Here is a 22936-nt window from a genome sequence, read left to right as displayed (position 1 = left end):
GCTCCTCTCTCTCCTCCCTGACCCACAGAAGGTATCATCCAACAGAAAGATATGCATATATATAGATTGTGCCTTTTATTTCTGTTTTCCAATTCCTTTTCTGGAGGTGGGTATTCGGAAGCTGTCCTTCAAATATTAATTCTATAGCTGTATATAATGTTTTCTTGGTTATATGTATTTCATTCTTCATTACATCATGTAGGTCATAAATTAACTTGTTCATTTCTTACAGAGGAATAATATTTCATTATTATTATTATTTTCATTTGACAGATGAAGAAACTGAGACTGGGAGACTTTAAGTGACTTGCTCAGGGTCACACAACTAACAAGTGTCTGAGGCCAGATTTGAATATGAGTTTTTCTAACTCCGAGTCTAACCCTCTAACCACTCCCTTATCTAGCTGGTATTTGATCCTATCCTTTGGTTCTAACTTCAGAGCTCTGAGAGGTAATTCAGGGTGATAGAAAGCAAACTGAACTCAGAGACAGGAAACCTGACACTGACTAGTTGTGAGACCTTAGGAAATTGAATTCCTCTCTCTAAGCCTCAGTTTCCTCACCTATAAAATGGAGATAATAGTATTTACACTAATAATTACCTAGGGTAGATGAGATAAAAGTGATTTTCAAGCCATGAAACATGAAAGAAATGAGTTAATATTATTATTTTTATGAATAATAAATCACCTTTCATACTTTCTAGTTGGGGAAAGAAACAGCTGAGACAAAGAAAGAATATTTAAATGCCCAATTTAATGATGACTAGAAGTATAACTGAAAGCTTGAGAAGGGATTGATCTTCCTGGGCTGAGATGGTCTAAACAGTCATGGCAAACTTTTTAGAAACTGAGTGCCCATACTGTAACCCTCATGCCACATGTTAGCCCCCACCTTGCCCCAGACAGGGGAGGGAGGGGAGGAAGTGCTCCCATTGGGCTGCTGGGCAGAGGGGTGGGTCAGGTGAGAAATGTCCTCAGGCACGTGTGGAAAGGGGGAAGGGAGCAGTCCCCTCCGACATGCTCTGACATGTGTGCCATGGTTTCACCAACATGGGTCTAGAAAGACTCCATGGAGCAGATGGTAGTTGATTTTGGCTTTGAATATTTTGATGAGTCTGGAGAATAGAGAGGAAGCAAGCTGGGGATCACAGACTTGAATCAGGGAATCAGTCTTCCTGTTAATTTCATTATTATAGTCAATGCACTGAACACTTGGGAAGAATAGAGCTGATGTTTTCAATATGGAAGTCTATATTATTTTTTTGTAAAAAACATTACTTTTCATCTTAGAATCAATACTCTGTATTGTTTCCAAGCCAGAAAGTGTGGTAATGGCTCAGCAATGGGAGTTGTGTGATTTGCCTAGTGACATGCAGCTAGGAAGTATCTAAGGCCAGATTGAACCCAGGACCTCCCATTTCTAGACCTGGTTCTTAATCTATAGAGTCACCTAGGTGCCCACAGGCCTATATGTCTTTACTGAATCATTCTGGTCTGAGTCCCCAGCTAGTTATGTTGGAGTCATTACCTCTTGCCCTCTCCTTTAATCAGTCCTGAAATCCTGGATTGGCTCCCTGTTTCTATGTTGACCAGGCAATGGGAAATCCATCTTTCTACCTCTGAGTGGCCTTAGTCTCACTCATTCTTGTACATAGAGATTTACAGGGAGTACCAATGGACTCTGCTGTACACAAAGGAATGATTTTCATAGAGAAGGGATGACTTAGAGAGGCCTTAAGGGCTGTTCACAATTATTTGGAGAGCTGTTACATGGAAAAAGGGATTAGACTTTTTCTGTTTGGCCCCAGATGGCAGAACCAGGAGAAATAGTGGGTGGTTGAGTAGACTGAGGCTTGATAGGAGAAAGAAATTCCTAATAATTAGAGCCACCCCATAGTGGAATAGGCTGCTTTGAGAGACAGTGAGACCCTATGTCTAGAGGTCTTTAAGCAGAGGTCAGAGGTTGCAGAGGGGGATTCTTGGTCAAGTCTAGATTGAATTCAGTGACCTCTGAGCTCCCTTCCTACTTTCTTCCAATTCTAAGAATGTGAATACTCCCTGAATATTTTCCCATAAATAGTTTATTTATTTGGTTTCTCTATCAAGTGGACCCAATAATGAGCATGAAATAGCAAGGAGACAATGTGTAATAAATATTTGTGACTAACTAATAAGGGCTTGAGTTATTACTGAAGGCTCCACCCTACCCTATCTCACTTATTACCTTTGGGGTCTCTTATGAGCAGTCATTATAAAACTGGAGAGACTGAGGCAGCTTTATCATGGATGAAGAGCCAACCTCATTCAGGAAGGATTTAAGTCTTGTCTGTGAAACATACTGACTCTATACTCTTTGGGTAGGTCATTGAACCTGTCAGTGCCCTTGTCCCCAACCCAATCCCCAGCTTTGATAGAACATTTACATCCTGTCAAACCTTGTCCACCTCCCTCCCCTGTATCCCTTGCTTTGGAGGGTAGGAAACTCCCAGTATAGAAAACCAAAACAGCTGTGCTATTTCATAGCTTTTAGAGCAGATATCAAACATCTAACAGGGATTGGATTCTATTGTAGTTGGGAAATATTTCACATAATAAGTAAAAATACAATAGAATATCAATAATGTTAAGTGGTTTTCTAAGCCAATATACAGCCTGCAGGGATCCTTATATAGCAGTTGGGGAGGTGGTTAGTGGCCTCTGTTTCTATTAGAGTTTGTTATCACTGACCTAGAACATTGAGAAGTCAACTGAAACCCAGAATCATGCAGCCAATATGTCAGGGGCAGGGATTGGATCCAACTATAGTTTATATGTTTTAGAATCACCTAGGTTACTAGAGAATTAGGGAATTTGGCCAGCAAGTGCCACAGACAGGACTTGAATTCAGGTCTTCCTAACTCCAAGGATAGCCCTTGACACTTTACCTGGCTCCTTCTCCCCTGAACCAGTTTGGTTGTTAAGGAGACAATAGACAACGATCTGTTGTAGATGGCTTTCAGACCCACCTGCCTGGATATAGGGGGACGAATGAGTTAATTTGTCAAAAATCATCCCCTGATCCTGTTCTTCCTCAGCCCTGGCAAGCCACATGTCCCAGAATCATATAGAAGAACAGGGTCAGTGCTTGAGCCACACCCTGCCAGCTATCTCAGGTGTTCTATGCTAAAGGCAGTATCCAGACAAAAAAGAAAGTGGATTTTCTCATCTTGTGCTCTGCTGGGCTGGAACAGGCCTGCCAATGATGGGGAGGGATGGAGAGCAATGAAGACGTCAGCAGCATTGTTTCAGCTATCGCACTCGCTGTGTAACTGTTATAGATGGTTCTGTCTGCTCAGGAGTTGTTTGTTTGCTCCTGTCTACACTCCCTGGTAATGGGCTTGCAAAAGGCCAACGTCAACATTCCTGTCCTTGCTCAAGGGAGGGAAGCATATGGAGAAGGAGGGATGCAGGAAACAAGGGCTGAGTGGAGATGCAAGGAAGCTGGGGTCCACCCATGGACAAGTCCCTTGGGAAGCATCATCCTTCCCAATTCCAAATCACTTTTCAGTCTTTGACCTTTGTAGACCCAATGAGGGATGTATGGTAGAGATGATTATCTCCATTTCTCTGATGAGAAAAACCAAGGCTTGAAGAGAAATGAAATGGTTCAGAATCACAGAATTTCAGGAGGGAACGTTAGAGGCCATCTGATTCTCCCCAACTGCTAATAATCTCAGCCTTCAAATATTACCTTGTATTTACTTTTATCTTTCAGGGCTCTATACAGCTAAGACTCAAAATTACAGAAAAAGTGGTAACCTGAATTGGTGGAGGGAGTTAGGAGATCCCTACAGTGAAATCACAGGACCAGTCTCTCTCTCTCTCTCTCTCTCTCTCTCTCTCTCTCTCTCTCTCTCTCTCTCTCTCTCTCTCTCTCTCTCTCTCTCTCTCTCTCTGTCTCTCTCTCATCTGCCTGTCTGTCTCTTAGTCTTCTATCATCTATCTATCTATCTACCTGTCTATCATCTATCTATCTATCTATCTATCTATCTATCTATCTATCTATCTATCTATCTATCTACCTATCTGTCTGTCTGTCTACTTGTCTGTCTACCTATCTGTCTACCTATTTCTCTATCTGTCTGTCTGTCTACCTATCTATCTACTTATCTATCTGCCTACCTATTTGTCTACCTATTTATCTATCATCTATATGTTTTCATCTATCTATCTATCTATCTATCTATCTATCTATCTATCTATCTATCTATCTATCCTCAGCCCTGTCTGTCTTTCTGTCTATCTGTCAGTCTGTCTGCCTACCTATATGACAGGCTATCTGTCTAATTAACTATCTGTCAGTCTATCTAAAAATATAGATCGGTATATATATATATGTATTTGTATGAATATATGAGTGTATATGTGTGTGCTTCATATTTACTTGTTTATATTTGTTTTCTTCTGATTGAATGTAACTCCTTAAGGAAATGGACTGTTCTGGTTTTCACTTTAGTTCACTAGCTGACGTTCAGTTCCTAGCACACAATGGCACTTAATAAGTGCTTATTGAGTCATTGATTTCTCTGATAGAAGCATCTCATTTTATAGATGAGGAAATTGGGACTAAGAGAGGTCAAGCAACTTGTCCCAGGTTACCCAGCTAAAAAGTGCTAGAGATGAGAATTCACCCCAGGTCTTAGGACACCAAATCCAGGGCTCGTTCTACTGTACCTGCCTGGACCAGGGCTAGACCTGCAGAACCAAGTCAGCACCATACTGTGGAATAAATATGTGGGGCAGAGTGAATAAAGGGGGATCTTTAGTACCTTTCTCTTTTTACCGGTTCCTTTGCTCTATTTCAGGAGTTGCTGTAGTATTCCCCACCCTATTCCCAATCCCCATCACTGCTATTATCCGTTTCCCTTTTATGATCACTGCTCCCTGTGTAAAACGTTCCCACTCTGTCCCATGTCTCACACCCTTGGAGTGGCTGTTTCCCCAAAAGTGACCCTTGCTACTGAAGGGAAATCCTCTTAAGATACTTGAGTCCTTTTTTAAAGTAAATTTAGAACATTATTCCTTGGTTACAAGAATCATATTCTATCCCTCCTTTCTCTACCTCCACCCTTCTCGTAGCTCACATGCAATTCCACTGGGTTTTACATGTGTCCTTGATCAGAACTGATTTCCATGTTGTTGATGTTTTACATTAGAATGTTCACTTAGAGTTCATATCCCCAATCATATCCCCCTGGACCCATGTAGTCAAGCAGTTGTTTTTCTTCAGTGTTTCTACTCCCACAGTTTTTCCTCTGAATGTGGATAGTGTTCTTTCTCGTAGATCTCTCTGGGTTGTTCAGGATCACTGCACTGCCACTAATGGAGAAGTCCATTACATTCGATTGTGCCACAGTGTATCAGTCTCTGTGTACAATGTTCTCCTGGTTCTGCTCCTTTCGCTCTGCATCAATTCCTGGAGGTTGTTCCAGTTCACATGGAATTCCTCCAGTTCATTGTTCCTTTGAGCACAATAGTATTCCATCACCAACAGATACCACAATTTGTTCAGCCATTCCCCCATTGAAGGGCATCCCCTCATTTTCCAATTTTTGGTCCCCACAAAGAGCGCAACTATGAATATTCTTGTACAAGTCTTTTTCCTTATTATCTCTTTGGGGTACAAAACAAGCAGTGCTATGGCTGGATCAAAGGGCAGACAGTCTTTTAGTGCCCTTTGGGCACAGTTCCAAATTGCCATCCAGAATGGTTGGATCAATTCACAAGATATAATAATAGCATAATAAATAATATTTCATCATCAACATATATCACAATTTGTTCAGCCATTCCCCAATCGAAGGGCATCCCCTCATTTTCCAATTTTTTTTGCCACTACAAAGAACGCAGCTATGAATATTTTTGTACAGGTCTTTTTCCTTATTATCTCTGAGGTACAAATCCAGCAGTGCTATGACTGGATCAAAGGGCAGTCTTTTAGCATCCTTTGGGCAAAGTTCCAAATTGCCCTCCAGAATTGTTGGATCAATTCACACCTCCACCAGAAATGCATTAATGTCCCAACTTTGCCACATACTCTCCAGCATTCGTTACTTTCCATTGCTGTCATGTTAGCCAATCTGCTAGGTGTGAGGTGATACCTCAGAGTTGTTTTGATTTGTATCTCTCTGATTATAAGAGATTTAGAACACTTTTCATGTGCTTATTAATAGTTTTGATTTCTTTAACTGAAAATTGCCTATTCATGTCCCTTTCCCATTTATCAATTGGAGAATGGCTTGATTTTTTGTACAATTGATTTGGCTCTTTATAAATTTGAGTAATTAGACCTTTGTCAGAGGTTTTTGTTATGAAGATTGTTTCCCAATTTGTTACTTCCCTTCTAATTTTGGTTGCATTTTTTTAACCCTTACCTTCCATTTTGGAGTCAATACTGTGTATTGGCTCCAAGGCAGAAGAGTGGTAAGGGGTAGGCAATGGGGATTAAGTGACTTGCCCAGGGTCACCCAGCTGGGAAGTGTCTGAGGCCAAATTTGAACGTAGGACCTCCTGTCTCTAGGCCTGACTCTCAATCCACTGAGCCACATAGCTGCCCCCTGGTTGCATTGGTTTTTTGTGCAAGACCTTTTTAACCTGATGTAATCAAAATTATCGATTTTACATCTTGTGATTTTTTTCTAGCTCTTGCTTGGTTTTAAAGTCTTTCCTTTCCCAGAGATCTGACATGTATACTATTCTGTGTTCACCTAATTTACTTATAGTTTCCTTCTTTATGTTCAAGTCATTCACCCATTCTGAGTTTATCTTGGTGTGGGGTGTGAGGTGTTGATCCAAACCTAATCTCTCCCACTCTGTCTTCCAGTTTTCCCAGCAGTTTTTATCAAATAGTGGATTTTTGTCCCAAAAGCTTGGATCTTTGGGTTTATCATAGACTGTCTTACTGAGGTCACTTACCCCATGTCTATTCCACTGATCCTCCTTTCTGTCTCTTAGCCAGTACCATATTGTTTTGATGACCACTGCTTTATAGTTTGAGATCTGGAGGTGCAAGGCCTTCCTTTGCATTTTTTCATTATTTCCCTGGATATCCTTGATCTTTTGTTCTTACAAATGAACTTTGTTATCATTTTTTTCTAATTCAGTAAAAAAGTTTTTTGGTACTTCAATGGGTATGGCACTAAATAAGTAAATAAGTTTGCGTAAGACGGTCATTTTTGTTATGTTAGATCATCCTACCCATGAGCAGTTAATGTTTTTCCCATTGTTTAGATCTAGTTTTACTTGTGTGGAAAGTGTTTTGTAGTTGTGTTCATATAGTTCTTGTGTTTGTCTTGGCAGATAGATTCCCAACTATTTCATATTGTCTAGGGTGATTTTAAATGGAATTTATCTAATTCTTGCTGCTGAGATGTGTTGGAGATATATAGAAATACTGATGACTTATGCGGGTTTATTTTATATCCTGCAAGTTTGCTAAAGTTGTTGATTATTTCCACTAGCTTTTTAGTTGATTTTCTAGGATTCTTTAAGTAGACCATCATATCATCCACAAAGAGTGATAGCTTGGTCTCCTCATTGCCAATTTTAATACCTTCAATTTTTGAGTCCTTTTAAAGATACCACTCAACTTTTCCTTCCTAGGCCCTATTCCTGAGCCCTTTGCAAATGGCCTATTTTGTCTAGAAAGAGAAAGATTGCCTTAAGGATCTTGGAGGAAATATTTCTCTTCTGCTGACCCTCAGTTTCCTCATTTTGAAAAATTAACATTTGGACTCCAGATTATCTCCAAGGTCCTTTCTAATGTCAATGTTCCAAGGCCCCTCCTACCACTGATTTTAAGGACATTGCCACCTCTGACATTCTGTGTTCTCAGGGCCCATCCAGCTCCAACATTCTGTGTTCGAAGGTCCCTCCTAGTTCTAAAATTCTATGTCCTCAAGCATTTCTCAGCTCTGACATTCTGTGTTTTGAAGGTCCTTCCAGTTCTCACACCCCAGCATTGTATTACTATTCTCAATGAATTCTTAGTGGAGACCATAAACTTTATACCCAAGACATTACAGCTGGGAGGGAGAGAAGGCTCTCTTCCAGGTGCCAGCTGCTAGGGACGCTAGAAATAGGATTCTGAGGGTCACAGCCCAGACGTGTTTGTCACATCTGGAGCTGTCGTGCTTAGAGTGTTGAGGCAGGAGAGAAGTGTAAATCCCCCTCCCAGGTACCTGCTTTTTCTCCTTTTTCCTGTGACCCCATTGGATCTGAGTATTGTAGGTATAGAGCATGTCTTTTTAAGGCAGGAGAGAGGAGAAAGAGAAGAAAGCAGATGAAAGTGAGGAGGTAGAGAAGGAAGAGGTAGCAGGGGAAAATGAGGGGAAGGAAGAGAGAGAAAGGATGCAGAGAACAAAAAGAGAAGAGAGTCAATGGAAAGGAAGAGAGGAAAGCAATCAATCCACAAACACCTACTATATGCCAGACACTCTATCAGCCACTGGAGATATAAAGTCTAAAGTAAAGTATTTCTTGTCCACAAGGAGGTTAATTAGAGGAGAAGGAGGTGAGAGTGGAAAGTTAGGATAGAAGGAGAAGAGAGAAAGGAAAAATCAAGAGGTGAAACAAAATTTTTTTTTCATTTCTCCATTATCCTCCTTCGTCCCTAGAATGAGAACAATGGAGCTGACCCCCTGATTTTAGAGGAAAACTGAAAATTGAAAATAGAGGGGTTTTGAAGGGAGCTAAGGGGGGCAGCTGACTGAGAATCCTGGGGGGAGGCAGTCAAGATAGAAGATAAAGGATAGGAATTGCCCCTGAAATCTTAAGAAGAAAGCAGCTAATCCCTGAGGGGGAGAGGGGTGGCGCAGATGCCTCTGACTAGGTGGCTCATTAAAAGCAAAATCAGAGGAAGGACAGATTGAAATGGAGCTTTTTAGAATCAGTGCCTAGTCCTGGCTGCCCAGACGCCTGGCTCCCATTCTCCCAAGGGCCTCTCCAATGACCTTGGCCCAACTCTTCCATCCCCCCATCTCAGTGGGTAAACAGACACTAATAGCTTGAGCCAAGAAGGCTAGGAGCTTAATTGATTAATGTTGGTAAAGTGTTTTGACATCTCTAGATACGAGGTGCTGGATAAAGGTGAAATATTAATACATATAATATATAATTATGATGTGCTGCTGGCCTGGTAACTTGTTTAAATAATTACACTGGCTGTGAGCTAATCTTGATAAGTGGGATGGACTATATTTGCAAACTTCTCTCAGAAGCTGGCTTCTCAACCTGAGCAGGAGGAGTCTAGACATTGACTGGACCAAAGTCTAACCATTTAGGCAGCTAAGTGGTACAGTGATTAGAGCTCTGACTCTGGATCCAGGTTCGAATTTGACCTCAGATACTTACTAGCAATGTAGCTCTGGGAAAGTCACTTAACCTCTCCTGCCTTGGTTTCCTCATGTAAATGAGGATAATAGGATCTACGTCAAAGGGTTGTTGTGAGAATCAAATGAGTTAAGCCCTTAGCAGAGTGCCTGGCACTATATAAATGTTAGCTATTATTATTGGTAGCTGAGCACTTGTGGCTGATTGGGTAGGAGAGAACGATGAAGATGAGGGGTTATGGCTGGTTCTTCTCAAGAAGTGGAAAGGAGGGATGATTCTTTAAACCTCCGCTAAAAAGGTTGTATTCTATGACTTGCGTTCCTGTAACAATGATGATGATGGTGGTGGTGGTTGTAATGATGACCGTGACAGTTCCTTGGGGAAGCAGCATGGTACAGTAGAAAGACCATTGGCCATGGAATCAGAGGACTTGGGTCCAGATCCCACCTCTGCCATTTGGTACCTGTGTGACCCTGGGAAAGTCACTTGGGCCACAGCTTGTCCATCCATAAAAGGAGGGGGTTGGATGAGATGGCTTCAGAGGCTCCTTCCTGCCTCAAATCTGTGATCCTCCTCCTCTGGTGCCTTGTCTTGGGGAAGGGGTGACCCTTGTTTCTCATGGTCTATGCCAGGGGAACACTAGCTCTGGCAGGACCTTTCAAGCTGGAGAAGCTTCAAGGATGGATCTGATCACAGGATCTGCCATCTCAGGGATGGTCTCTCTAAGGCAGAGAGAAGATCATCATCAGATGCTTGCCTCAGGGTGATAGATTTTATTTTTTGGATACAGAAAGTTAGAAATTTTTGACAAGATGTGAAGGGCTCTCCCACTGTTCTGAGTGAGAATCCATATTCTTGACCTCATACATCCTTCAGCATCCAAAATACCTCCATGGGTCTGTGATCTCATCAATGTGAGTCTCCCCTTCAACAATCTAGAACTGCTTAGCAAGCATTTACTACTATATGTCAGGCACTGTGCTAGATTTGGGGGTACATAGACAAATAAAACAGTCCCTGCCCTCAAGGAACTTACATTCTTGGGGAGAAGGCAATATGGACACATTTAAGTACATGCAAAATCAATACGTGCCAAATAAATACAGTGTATTTTGAAGGGAAAGGCAATAACAGCTAGATTATTGAGAAAGATCTCATGAATGAATGAATAATGAATATAAAATCATTTATTTATTTAATTTTTTTAAACCCTTACCTTCCATCTTAGAATCAATACTGTGTATTGTTTCCAAGACAGAAAAGGGGTAAGGGCTAGGCAATGGGGGTTAAGTGACTTGCCCGGGGTCACTAGGAAGTATATGAGGACAGATTTGAACCCAGGACCTCCAGTCTCTAACCTGGCTCTCAATCCACTGACCTACCTAGCTGCCCCCTGCAAACTCATTTATTAAGCTTTTAGTATTTGCAAAGAATTCTGCTAATCTCATAAAGGATGTGAGAATCTTGAAGATGACAATGATATGAAAGCAAATATTCCTAAAATTCAAGGATGATCTTGGAAAGATGGAAAAGATTCTGAGGAAGGTGGGCAGAGGAAATTAGGAGCAGAGTTGAGCTTTGGTGATATACCTGGAGGAAGGAGGGTCATGAGCAAAGGGATGAGCCATGTTCAGGGAACAGAAAATAGTCTCGTTTGCTTAGAATGTAGGGCATATATAGGGGAGTAATAGGTGATGCTACTAGAAGGGTAGTTTGACAATCATACTAGAGAGGACCTTGAATGCCAGACTTAGGAGTCTTGTGGACAGTAGGGAGCCATGGAAAGTTTTTGCATAGAGAACTCCTATATAAATACACAAGTCTTCTGGACTTTGGACCGTATCTTCCTTTTTCATTTATTTTGATTTGATTTGAAAATTTTAAATTAATTCATTAATTTAGAATATTTCCCATGGTTACATGATTCATGTTCTTTCCCTCCCCTTCTTTCCCCCCTCCCATAGCCAATGAACAATTGCACTGGGTTTTACATGTGTCATTCATCAAGACCTATTTCCATATTATTAATATTTGCACTAGGGTGATCGTTTAGAATCTACATCCCTCATCATATCCTCCTTGACCCATGGATCAAGCAGTTGTTTTTCTTCTGTGTTTCTGCTCCCACAGTTCTTCCTCTGGATGTGGATAGCATCTTTCTCATAAGTCCCTCAGAATTGTCCTGGATCACTGCATTGCTGCTAGTAGAGAAGTCCATTACATTCGATTGTGCCACAGTGTATCAGTCTCTGTGTACAATGTTCTCCTGGTTCTGCTCCTTTCGCTCTGCATCACTTCCTGGAGGTTGTTCCAGTCTCCATGGAATTCCTCCAGTTCATTATTCCTTTGAGCACAATAGTATTCCATCACCAACATATACTACAATTTGTTCAGCCATTCTCCAATTGAAGGGCATCCCCTCATTTTCCAATTTCTGGCCACCACAAAGAGCGCAACTATGAATATTCTTGTACAAGTCTTTTTCCTTATTATCTCTTTGGGGTACAAACCCAGCAGTGCTATGACTGGATCAAAGGGCAGACAGTCTTTTAGTGCCCTTTGGGCACAGTTCCAAATTGCCATCCAGAATTGTTGGATCAATTCACACCTCCACCAGCAATGCATTAATTGGACCCTATTTTCTGCTTTAGTGTAAGAATTGACTGATGACCCTCACCAACAGAGCTGATGGAATGGCCTTGGGAGAGGAGCATAATTTCAGAAGCCTTGCCCACCAGCTGGGTCTTAGAAGATCCCGGTCAGGGGTCAAGAGTGATGGAAAGGCTAGAGGCTAAGAGAATTGTAAGTAGAAAAAGAAAAGAAGTAAGGAGGAGGAAGGTAACAATGACTGTAGTGTATAGTGTTGGAAAGAGTACTAACTCTAAAGTCAGAGGACCACGGTTCAAATCACAGTTTGGACATTTTTGTTACACTGTCCCTAGACATTATTGTTTTGATAAATCTGTGTTCAGACATAGCCCAGAGCAAAAGCTAGCCTAGAAGAAAAATCCTGGCCAGTCTTAGCTGAAAGCAACAAGGAAGGAAACATGGCCTGTTTAGCTTCCAGGACAGGAACTCTGGGGTCTTTGCCAGGGGGATTATTGGTTAATGGACTTCAGGGCCAGGCCTTCCAGGCAGAGAGGCCAAGGGCAGCCCTGGCGCTGGAGGGAGGGAGAGCCTGGCCCAGGTTGATTAATGGGGAGCCGGCTCTCAACATGGGCCCTAAATGGAGTCATGACTCAATTTTGCTGCTGCTGCCCAAGAGGATAATGAAATAGGAAGGGGTGGGGGTGGGAAGGCCAGGCTCTCCAAGAGAGGAGAGTGAAGGGAGAACCCAACTCTACCCACACTGCTTGGGCTCAGGAATCACCTACAGCCTCCACTGGGGGAATAGGACTCCCTGTTCTCTGGTTGCAAAGTTTCCTTATCTTCTTTCTCCAGCTGGCTCTCCTTTGTATGTTTGTGTTGGGGAAAGGTAAAGAGGGGGGCACTCAGGGCAGTGTCTCCTCCTTTCTCACTCCTCCCAATCTTCTCTCAGTATCCCTATAAAGAATCAAAAATGGATAGTGAAAAAGAGCCTTAGAGTTTATTGAGATTATTGAGTTCAACCTCATTCATTTTATAGATGAATAAACTGAACCTCCGAAACATTAAGTAAGTGTTGGGGGTGGAATTTGAACCCTTGTCTTCCTGACTCCTTGTCCAACTCTCTCTCCCACTGCATCTCTAAATCATTGTTTTACAGTGGTTGTTGTTGTTCAGTCATATCTGACTCTTTGTGACCCCATCTGAGGGTTTTCTTGGCAAAGATACTGGAGTGGTTTGCCATTTCCTTCTACAGTTCCTTTTATAGATGAGGAAATTGAGGCAAACAGGGTGAAATGACTGACCCAGGGTCATATAGCTATATGTTTCTGAAGCCAGATTTGAACTTAGGAAGATGAGCCTTCCTGGCTCCAGGCCTAGCTACCACAGCCCACTTTATAGTGGAAATACCCCCAGTAGATTCGGAAATCAGGGGGCCTGGTCCAAATCCTGCCTCAGGCACTTCATAACTGTGTGACAATTAACCTTTCCTGGCTTCAGCTTTCCTTCCTGTAAAGGGAGCAGGGTGGGGATGAATTCCAAGGTCTCTTCCAGCTTGAAGTCTAGGATCTTACGAGAATCATAAAATCTTAGACATGGAAGGGCTTCCAAAGATGCTCTAGACCCCCTGTATTTGACTAAGAATCCTCTCTAAAATAGGTGCCGTCTCCAAATAATCCTGAGTGAGCCTGAGACCAGATGAAAATTTAATTGGGAAGAGGGCAGCTGGGTGGCTCAGTGGATGGAGAGCCAGATCTAGAGATGGGAGGTTCTGGGTTCATATCTGACCTCAGACACTTCCCAGCTGTGTGACCCTGGGCAAGTCACTTAACCCCCATTGCCTAGCCCTTACCCCTCTAATGCCTTGGAACCCATACACAGTATAAATCCCAAGACAGAAGGTAAGGTTGTTTTTTTTTTTAATAATGTAATTGAGAAATAGTTAACAAAATAAATAAAAGTCCAACAAAACATACATAACATATTAAAAATGAAGTCAATATGTGGCCAGCAGGGACCCTTCTATTTCCCAGCCTACTTAGCTCTACTGGTAAACAGATTAGACTATCTTTCCTCAATACCACGTACTTACCAATGAAATTCCAAGTCTAAACCTGACCTCCTGTCCCTCTCTATCGTCAGTCTTTAACAAGTGTCAAGTCAACAAGGGCAAGTGAACAAGTGGGTCTAGAGACTCACTGAATGAAGAGAGTTTGTCTCATGGTCTCCCATATCAGACTTCAAACTTTCTGTGGGCAATAACTGTGTCTAGGTCTTTAGCTTGGAAACTTCCACAATCAGGGCTCTATTTTCCTCATTGGATTGAAAGTGTGAACTGTGTTTTCCTTATCCAACAGAAGACTTCCTGAGCTTGCTGGCTCTGTCTCCCCCCCCCCCTCCTTCTCCTCCTTCTCCTTCTCCTTCTCCTTCTCCTTCTCCTTCTCCTTCTCCTTCTCCTTCTTCTTCTTCTTCTTCTTCTTCTTCTTCTTCTTCTTCTCCTTCTCCTTCTCCTTCTTCTTCTTCTCCTTCTCCTTCTCCTTCTCCTTCTCCTTCTCCTCCTTCTTCTTCTCCTTCTTCTCCTTCTCCTTCTCCTTCTCCTTCTCCTTCTCCTCCTTCTTCTTCTCCTTCTTCTCCTTCTCCTTCTTCTTCTTTCTTCTTCTCCTTCCTCCCTTCCCTCCTTCCTCCCTTCCCCTCCTTCCCTCCCCCCTCATCCTTACCTTCTGTCTTGGAATCAATACTAAGTATCAGTTCCAAGGCAGAAGAACAGTAAAGACTAGGCAATTGGGCTTCAGTGAGTTGCCTAGGGTTGCATAGCTGGGAAGTGTCTGAGGCCAAGTTTGGTGCTCTATCCACTGATCCACCCACAGTGCCCCACTGTGTTTCTCTTGTTTGACTGGCGCCACCCTGAGAGTAGGAATTGTATCTTATATTAGACTGGAGGTCCTTGAGTTTAGAAACTGTGTTTTCACCTCCTCTGACAGGAGACTCTCTAAGATTAGCGACTATGTTTCCACCATTAGCCTGGGGGCTTCATGACAACAGGGACTGTCTCTCCTATCAGACTAGGAAATTTTGGACTTCCTGAGGCCAAGGACTGTCTCCTCTTTCTATATCCACCAAGGTACCTAGGACAGTGCTTTCCTCAGCCAGATACCATGCCTGATGACCACATGATGGCCTGGCTTTGGCAGCTTCTACACAACCACCTGGCCATCTCCCAGACCCCGCCTTTCATCCCCTCCAGAGCCTCCAACAGGCTGCTGAGCACACATCAGTACTAATTAAAGGTGCGGCCACTAAGTGTTTCTTCCCATTTATGCAAATCAGTGAGGTAAGAGGCATATAATTAAGTGTTTGTACTTTAATACCGTGTGGTAGGAAGGAAGATGAATTTTAATTACTTAGGCTTAATTGTATGGTCTGCGTGTTAATGTCCTCTTTACTCAGCATCCACACAGGTTGATTTCCACCCACCTGGCACATGGCCTTTCCTAAGGAATCTGGGGTCTCTATTTGCTAGGGGCAGCTCACCTGGATTCTTCTCCTATAGCAGTGATGACAAACCTTTTAGAGACTGTGTGCCATGCCCACCCACCCCCCAGATCTTGTGCTGTGCCACCACCTCCCATTTACCCCAGAAAGGGAAGGTAGAAAGCACTCCCACTGGGCTGCTGGGCAGAGGGGCAGGTGAAGTGAAAAAATGTCCTCAGGTGTGGTGGAGTGGGGGAAGGGAGTAGCTCCGCCAGAGTCCCTCTGCCTTTCTTGTTACTAACTCTGGCGGGTAATGGCACATGGCCCACAGAGAGGGCACCTGGAATCCTCTTTGGCATGAGCTGCCACAGGTTCGCCATCACAGTTCCATAGGAAGCCTCCCTTGACAGGCTTGTCTCCCTCACAGATTTGATGCAGAATTCCAATAGTTTGTAAAGGTTCAACACCTACTCTATGACCCAGCCCATGTTGGCAATGATGGGGGTGGGAAGGAAGGAGGGGGGATTCCTGCCATTTATGTGAATCGGGGATCTGAGACTGTCAGTTTCTTCAAGACAAAGGCCATTTTCCCTGTACTTTCTTAATGTCCTAGGTACATTTCCAGGGTCTAGGTCAGGGCTTGGCTCTCAGTAGATATCCCTTAGTGATCAATTAAGGCTTCCTGAGTACTGGCAGGTGAGCTGGTGTATATGCATTTGTGAGCAGAGGAACAGAAGATCTCTTTGTAGTGAAGAAGGCCTTGGATTTGATTTCAGGAGATCAAGCCCCACCTCTTCTTACCACTTAAGTAGCTTCACAACACCAGGAAAGGCACTTTGAACCTCAGTTTTCTCATCTGTAACATGGAATGAGCTCTTGCCCTTTTTGAAAAGAAAGATCTCTGTGAATGGCAAAGGGAAGAAGAAATGTGAGAGCAAAGTAGATGAGGCAAACTCAGAGAGGTCCTTTTGAGGTAGTGGAAAACACATTTGACTTGGAGTCCAAAAAACAACCTAGGTTCAGAACTTACTCCTAACACTTACTGGCTGTGTGACCACAGGTAGAATGTTCAACCTCTCTGAACTTGTTTCCTTAATTGTAAAATGGGGCTAATAATGCCTAGCATACTTCCCTCACAGGGATTAGCTATCAAATAAGAACATTAATAACAAAGGTTGGGAGCATTCTAAAACACCAGATACAGGATGTGTCAAAAGTCTTGTTGCTATTGTTCAGTTGTTTGTGTCTTGTCTGATTCTTCAGAAATAAATGCATATTATACGTGTACATATACTGATTGTGGTTTCTTTGGCAAAGATACTGGAGTGGTTTGGCATTTTCTTCTCCAACTTATTTGACAGATGAGGAAACTGAGGCAAATTGGGTTAAGTGACTTGCCCAGCGCCACACAGCTGGATTTGAACTCAGAAAGATTAGTCATCTTGACTTAAGGTCCAGTGCTCTATGCATAATAGCAGCATTTTGCTGCCCTACCAAAAGTCTTAGGGAAGCTTTAAAAAGATTAAAACACAAGATTTAAACCCCAAACTTCTTGATTTCAGACCTGGCACACTATATACTATGCCACCTAGCTGTCCAAAGTGCCAGGCACTGTGCTAAGTGCTTTTATAAATATGTTCTCATTGGATCGACTTGCCATTCCTCATGTCTAATACTCTGCCTCCTGTCTCCATGCCTTTTGCACTGGCTCCAATCCATTCCTTGAATGCTTTTTCTCCTTACCTTAACTTCTTAGTATCCCTGGCTTTGTTTAAGAATCTGCTCAGATATGTGAACTGGTCCAACCATTCTGAAAAGCAGTTTGAAATTCTGCCCAAAAAGCTATTAAACTGTGCATACCCTTTGACCCAGCAATGCGGCAACTAGTTCTATGTCCCCAGTGAGATCAAAGAAAGAGGAAAATAACCCAGATGTACAAAAATATTAATAGCAGCTCTTTTGTGTTGGCAAAGAATTGGAAATTGAGAGGATGTCCATCAACTAGGGAATGGCTGAACAAGTTATGTATATGAATGGAATAGAAAACTGTTGTACTATGAGAAATGATGAAAGGGATGGCCTCAGAGAAACCTAGGAAGACCTGGATGAACTGTTACAAAGTTCAGTGAGCCAAACCAGGAAGACAATTTACACAGTAACAGAAACATTGTAAATATCAATTGTGAAAGACTTAACGACTGTCATCAACATGATGACCCACCACAATTCCAAAAACGCATGATGAAATATCTGATAGAAATAAGGTGATGGACCCAGAGTATAGATCGAAGCATATATTTTTCTCTTTATTTTTTTCTTATTAACATTGGTTTTTGAACAAAGATAACGTGGAAATCTGTTTTGCATAATTATATAGATATATATGTTATAAGTTTTGATTTTCCTGCCTTTTCAATGAGTGGGGGAGAGGATAAGGAAGGAGGGAATTTGGAATTGGAAAAAAAAGATTGATTTTAGGAAGAAAAAAGAATCCACTCAAATATCACCTTATGCAAGAAATTTTCCTAGTCCCACTACCCGACTAACTACTAGTGCCTTCCCCTCTAAGATTACCTTGTAGTAGATCTCTCTATCTCTTTTGGGAGATATAGATATGGATAAGTATTTACATAAATATATGTTTCTATATTTCTATTCCTTCACCCTCCTCATCCCCGCCCCCCCCAAATGTGAGCTCCTTGAAGGAAGGTACTGTGTTCTAAGATCCTTCTCAGTTTTTACAGTCTGTGCTTTAAGGGCTCTTCATTGATCTTATATTCTAAGTTCTAAAGCTCTTGTCAGCTCTGACATTCTGTGTTCTAAGGGTCCTCTCAGCTCTGACAATATTCAAAGAGCCTTTCCAGCTGAAGTAACTAGGTGGTACAATAGATAAAATGTTGGATCTGGAGTTGGACAGACCTCAGTTCAAATCCTGCTCAGATATTTACTAGCTATGTGACCCTGGGCAAGCCACTTAACCTCTATCTGCCTCAGTTTCTTCATCTCTAAAATGAGGAAACAAATAGAACCTATTTTTCAGTGCTGTTGTGAGGCTAAAGTAAGATTATACTTCTAAAGAGTTTCCCAATCCTTAAAGTATAATGCAAATGCTAGTTATTCTTATTGATATTCTTACCATATTTATCTACTAGTGCCTAGCACAGTGTCTGTAATACAGCAGTCATTTATGAAATGCTTGCTTATTAACTAACAATTGAAGAGCAGTTTATATAAAACCATAGGGTGCTGTCCTTATCAACGTTTTAAGCCTCATCCTCAATTACTTGAGAGAGTTTATCATATAGTGGAGAGAAAGGGTTTGGAATTTTAGAATCAGAAAACACTGGTTTGGTTCCAACTCTGCCCATTAGAAGGTACTTAACAGCCCTTCTCCCCCAGTCTCACTTGCTTTTTCTATAAAGGAGGAAGTTGGCCCTTTGCTGCTCTCAATCTTTAATCCTTTGAACCCCCCAGTCCCTCCTATTCCCTTCTCCAGTTCAAGTGAAACTCACCATCCTGTCTCTGCCCCAAACTTGACTTATGCTCTCTTGTTTTCATTGTTCTCTCTGCTTTTCTAAGCATTGCCTTATCTCACCCCTCCATCCCCTCCCAAAACATGATTGGGTCTTTAAGACTGACTTCAAGTCCCTCACCCTCCAGGAAGCCTGTCTCCTGGGCTCCAGTACCAATCTCGCTTTCCCCAGGATTTTCTTGGTACTTGGTGTTTGTCCTATACATTCAGCAATTAATCATGGACTTCTCAGTGACATCTCTTGTTCTCTTGTATTCAGCTATTATTTTTCTCCAATGTTTCCATTTAACTTCTCTCTTATTTATGTCTTGTCTTCTTAATCAAGTCTCCTGATCCCCAAAGGAAGGGACCAGGTACTATACCTTACTTCCTGATGAACCCATAGGACAAGAATTTACCCACAGTAGGAGCTTTATAAGTGTTTATGCATAAATGAAGGACACAGCCTTACCCTCAAGGGATTATAAAATGCCTGACCTGGAACCTTTGAAACATAGAATGTTAAAGGTGAAAGGGACTATAGGAGAAAGACCATTATATGGGAAGGCCCTTATAACCCAGAAAGTCATGGCTGGGAGAAACCTTAGGACACAGACAGTCAGATCTGGGAGGGGCTTAGAACAAAGAATGTCAGAGCTGGGAGAGACTTTAGAACAGAGAATGTCAGAGCTGGGAGAGAAATTAGAACAGAGAATGTCAGAGCTGGGAGAGACCTTAGAACAGAGAATGTCAGAGCTGGGAGAGACCTTAGAACAGAGAATGTCAGAGCTGGGAGAGACCTTAGAACAGACAATGTCAGAGCTGGGAGAGACCTTAGAACAGAGAATGTCAGAGCTGGGAGAGACCTTAGAACAGAGACTATCAGAGCTGGGAGGGAGCTTAGAACAGAGAATGTCAAAGATAGGAGATTTTGAAAGTTAGAAAATACCTCCAAGATTATCTAGTCCAATCTACTTTTCAGTGCACAGATGCCTCCAACAATTGGTCCTCCAGCCTTTTCTTGGCCATTTCCAGTGAATACAAGCTCTTAATCTTGCAGCTCTCATGAGAGAAAGAATATGGGGATTATCTCAATAATGGATCCCATTCCAGAATTCCAACTCTCATTTACCTTCCGTGACTGCACTTCCCTGTCTGCTTCAGACACCAACAAAAGGCTGAGGAAGCTTCTTTGTTCTCCAAAGAGCTTAGACCAAGCACCCTGACCATTTATAAGAGGAAACATGTGAGAAGCTTAAGAACTAACCTGCCCCAGGATATCTGAAGAGGAATAAATGACATCTCTGAGTGTTAAGGTCTGTCTAGAATCTTAGTATTAGGAAAGGAAGAACATGCCTAGGAGAGGCTTCATAACCACATGTAAACAGGTTGACTTTAGGAGAAACCTACATTCCCTCCAATCAATGATAGAGCATTTACTCTTTGCCTAGCATTAAGCCACATGCCAAAGGCATTGAAAACAGTAGGTGCTCAGCCAGCTGGCCACAGAGCCAAGAAAACCAGGGGTCAGTTCTTGGCTGAGTAATCCTCAGCAATGCCTTTTACTTCTTAGCACTCTAGATGAGTCTCTAAGGCTATGAATTGGTTACAAAGGGCCTTATTGATTATGCCTTACCATTGATATATACTATATTGAGCATATAACATATTGATTATTACTTATTATAATCGATATAATTGATCATATTAATTATACCTTTTAAATAAATGATTATATAATATATTGGTTACACCATATAAGATTACTTCTAAGCTCATCCAGGGGAGTTCTCTAACATCAATTAAATCGTAGGTCCAGCCACTAACCCTATCCCTACTTGGGCAGTCACTTTGCCCTAGTAAAAAGACCCCTGGATTGAGAGGAAGAAGACTATAGAAGAACAGTACATTTCCTCCTAGCTGATATCCAATTTATCTTATCTGCATCCTCATTGTATTTAGTTCTTTGCATGTTGTCTCTCCCTTTAGATTCTAAGCTCCCTGAAGGGTAGGAGTGGTTTTGCCATTCTTTTCATCTCCAAGGTTCAGCATAGTGCCTAGCATAGTTGGTGCTTAATAAATGCTTCATTGACTTGATGTAGAAATGGCACTTTTAGTTCAGAGAAGAGAAACCTTGGTGGGGGAAGAAGTCATGAGAGTAATGTTCAAGTATTTCATAAACTCTCAGGCTTGGGAGGATCATTTAACTTACTCTCCTCATTTTATATAGGAGAAGAATGACTTGCCCAAGGCCACACAAGTAAAATGTGGCAGAGGCAAGAGTTGAACCCAGACCTTCTGACTCAGAAGCCAGTGCTCTTTCCACTGCACCAATATCTCTCCCAAGATTTTCACATGGAGAAGAAATTAGCTTTGTTCTGCTCAACCCCTAGATGAAAGAACCAAGCACAATGGGTAGAAGATGGAAGGAAACTCATTTAGACTTGATGTCAAGGGGGAAAAATCCAAACTTGCTAACAATTAAGCTTTCCCCAAGGACTACTTCAGAATGTAATGACTTCCACCTCACTGGAGATCCTTACTCCAAAGCTGAACAATCACTTGTTTGGTGTGTCATGTTATGGATTCCTTTCAGTGGTGATATGTATTAGTAGTGAAACTGTTGGTTTCTCTCTCTCTCTCTCTCTCTCTCTCTCTCTCTCTCTCTCTCTCCTTCCCTCCCTCCCTCCCTTCTCCAGTTATTAAAGAATGATGATTGCTAGAAGGCAGCAAGAGTACATTGCAAGGGAGGAATGGTGTGAGAGGTCTGGTTGTGGAGACCAGCTGGCAAGGTTACAAGGAATGGAGTGGAAGATGGCCTGTCTGGAGCCAACAGACCATATATAAGAGGAATGGAAGCCAGCAGATGGAGGATCTTCCCTGCTTGGCCAAGGAGTTTCAGCTTCATTGGTTCAGAGAACCTTAAAGCTGAAAGAAACTGTGGAATTTTTCCAGTCTATCCTCCTGCCCAGGGAAATAATCTGTTCTTGGACATCCTAGGGTAGGACACATCCAGACTTCATATGAACAAATAAGATGGATGCCATTAGTTATTAAGGCAATCAATTTCCCCAAGAAAATTGCTCTAGGAAGTGCTTCCTTATTTTGAGATGAAATATGCCTCTTCTAACATCCATCCATTGATCCTAGTACTACTCCTTAGAGCTTGCCCCCCTCTTTGTTTATTGATTTCTTTTTGTTTTTATTCCACCATTAAAAAAAGTTATTAAGTCATTTCCAAATTCCTTCTGCTGGGTTGAGAAGAGAGAGTTGATCTCCTGGTATCTCCCCAAACCAGAAGCAATAACTATCTAAGGATATTAGAACTACAGACTTGACTTGGGTCCATGGCCCGCCAGGTTGGTTTACTTTCTCTGATGAGGAATGAAAGGGCTGTCTTTATGTACAATAGAAATGTTGTTCAGCTATCCAACGCTTCATGACCCCTTTTTTGGTTTTCTTGGTGAAAGATGATGGAGTGGTTTGCCACTTCCTTCTCTGGCTTCATTTTGCAGATGAAGAAACTGAGACAAACAGGGTAAAGAGACTTATTCAGGGTCACACAGCTAGTAAGTGTCTGAGGTCAGATTTGAACCTAGGAGCACCCATCTCCAGATCTGGTTCTCCACTGAGCCACCCAGATGCCTTTCTATATAATGTCATTTCAAAGCTAGAAGGAGCCTTAGTTCTGCTATCTACTGCAATGGTCAGGCCACATGGTCTCAGTCACTTCTTTAATCTAATCTTCACTGTCCTGCTTTCAATGTCACCAAAGACGAAATTAGATTTTTAAGCAATCATGCCCCACTCTTGACTCATGGTCAACTAATTCTCCCACTTCTCTTTCATACAAACATCAGTCAAGCTGGGCCTTAGTCCTTCTCCACTTGGATAATTAATTTTTTGGAATCTAAATGTAGAACTTACTATTTGTTCCTCTTTAATATTGTCTTGTTGGCTTTAGCTCATTATTTCAACCTTTCACGATCTTTTTGAA

General features: G+C 42.0%; 1 protein-coding gene and 1 long non-coding RNA gene across 2 annotated transcripts in view; both read left to right on the top strand.

The window, feature by feature from the left end:
- The window catches only part of LOC130453894 (uncharacterized), a 62433-nt gene extending 47176 nt beyond the window's left edge, over positions 1–15257 (top strand). Inside the window, exon 2 of the long non-coding RNA XR_008911555.1 lies at positions 15079–15257. This is a non-coding gene — a long non-coding RNA (uncharacterized LOC130453894). The remainder of the gene's footprint in view (positions 1–15078) is intronic.
- The window catches only part of IGSF21 (immunoglobin superfamily member 21), a 447442-nt gene that overhangs the window by 66775 nt on the left and 357731 nt on the right, over positions 1–22936 (top strand). The window lies entirely within an intron of this gene.

The sequence above is a fragment of the Monodelphis domestica genome, chromosome 4 (assembly GCF_027887165.1).
Source record: "Monodelphis domestica isolate mMonDom1 chromosome 4, mMonDom1.pri, whole genome shotgun sequence".
NCBI classification, from domain to species: Eukaryota; Metazoa; Chordata; class Mammalia; order Didelphimorphia; family Didelphidae; genus Monodelphis; species Monodelphis domestica.
This window is presented reverse-complemented; position numbering and strand designations above follow the sequence as displayed.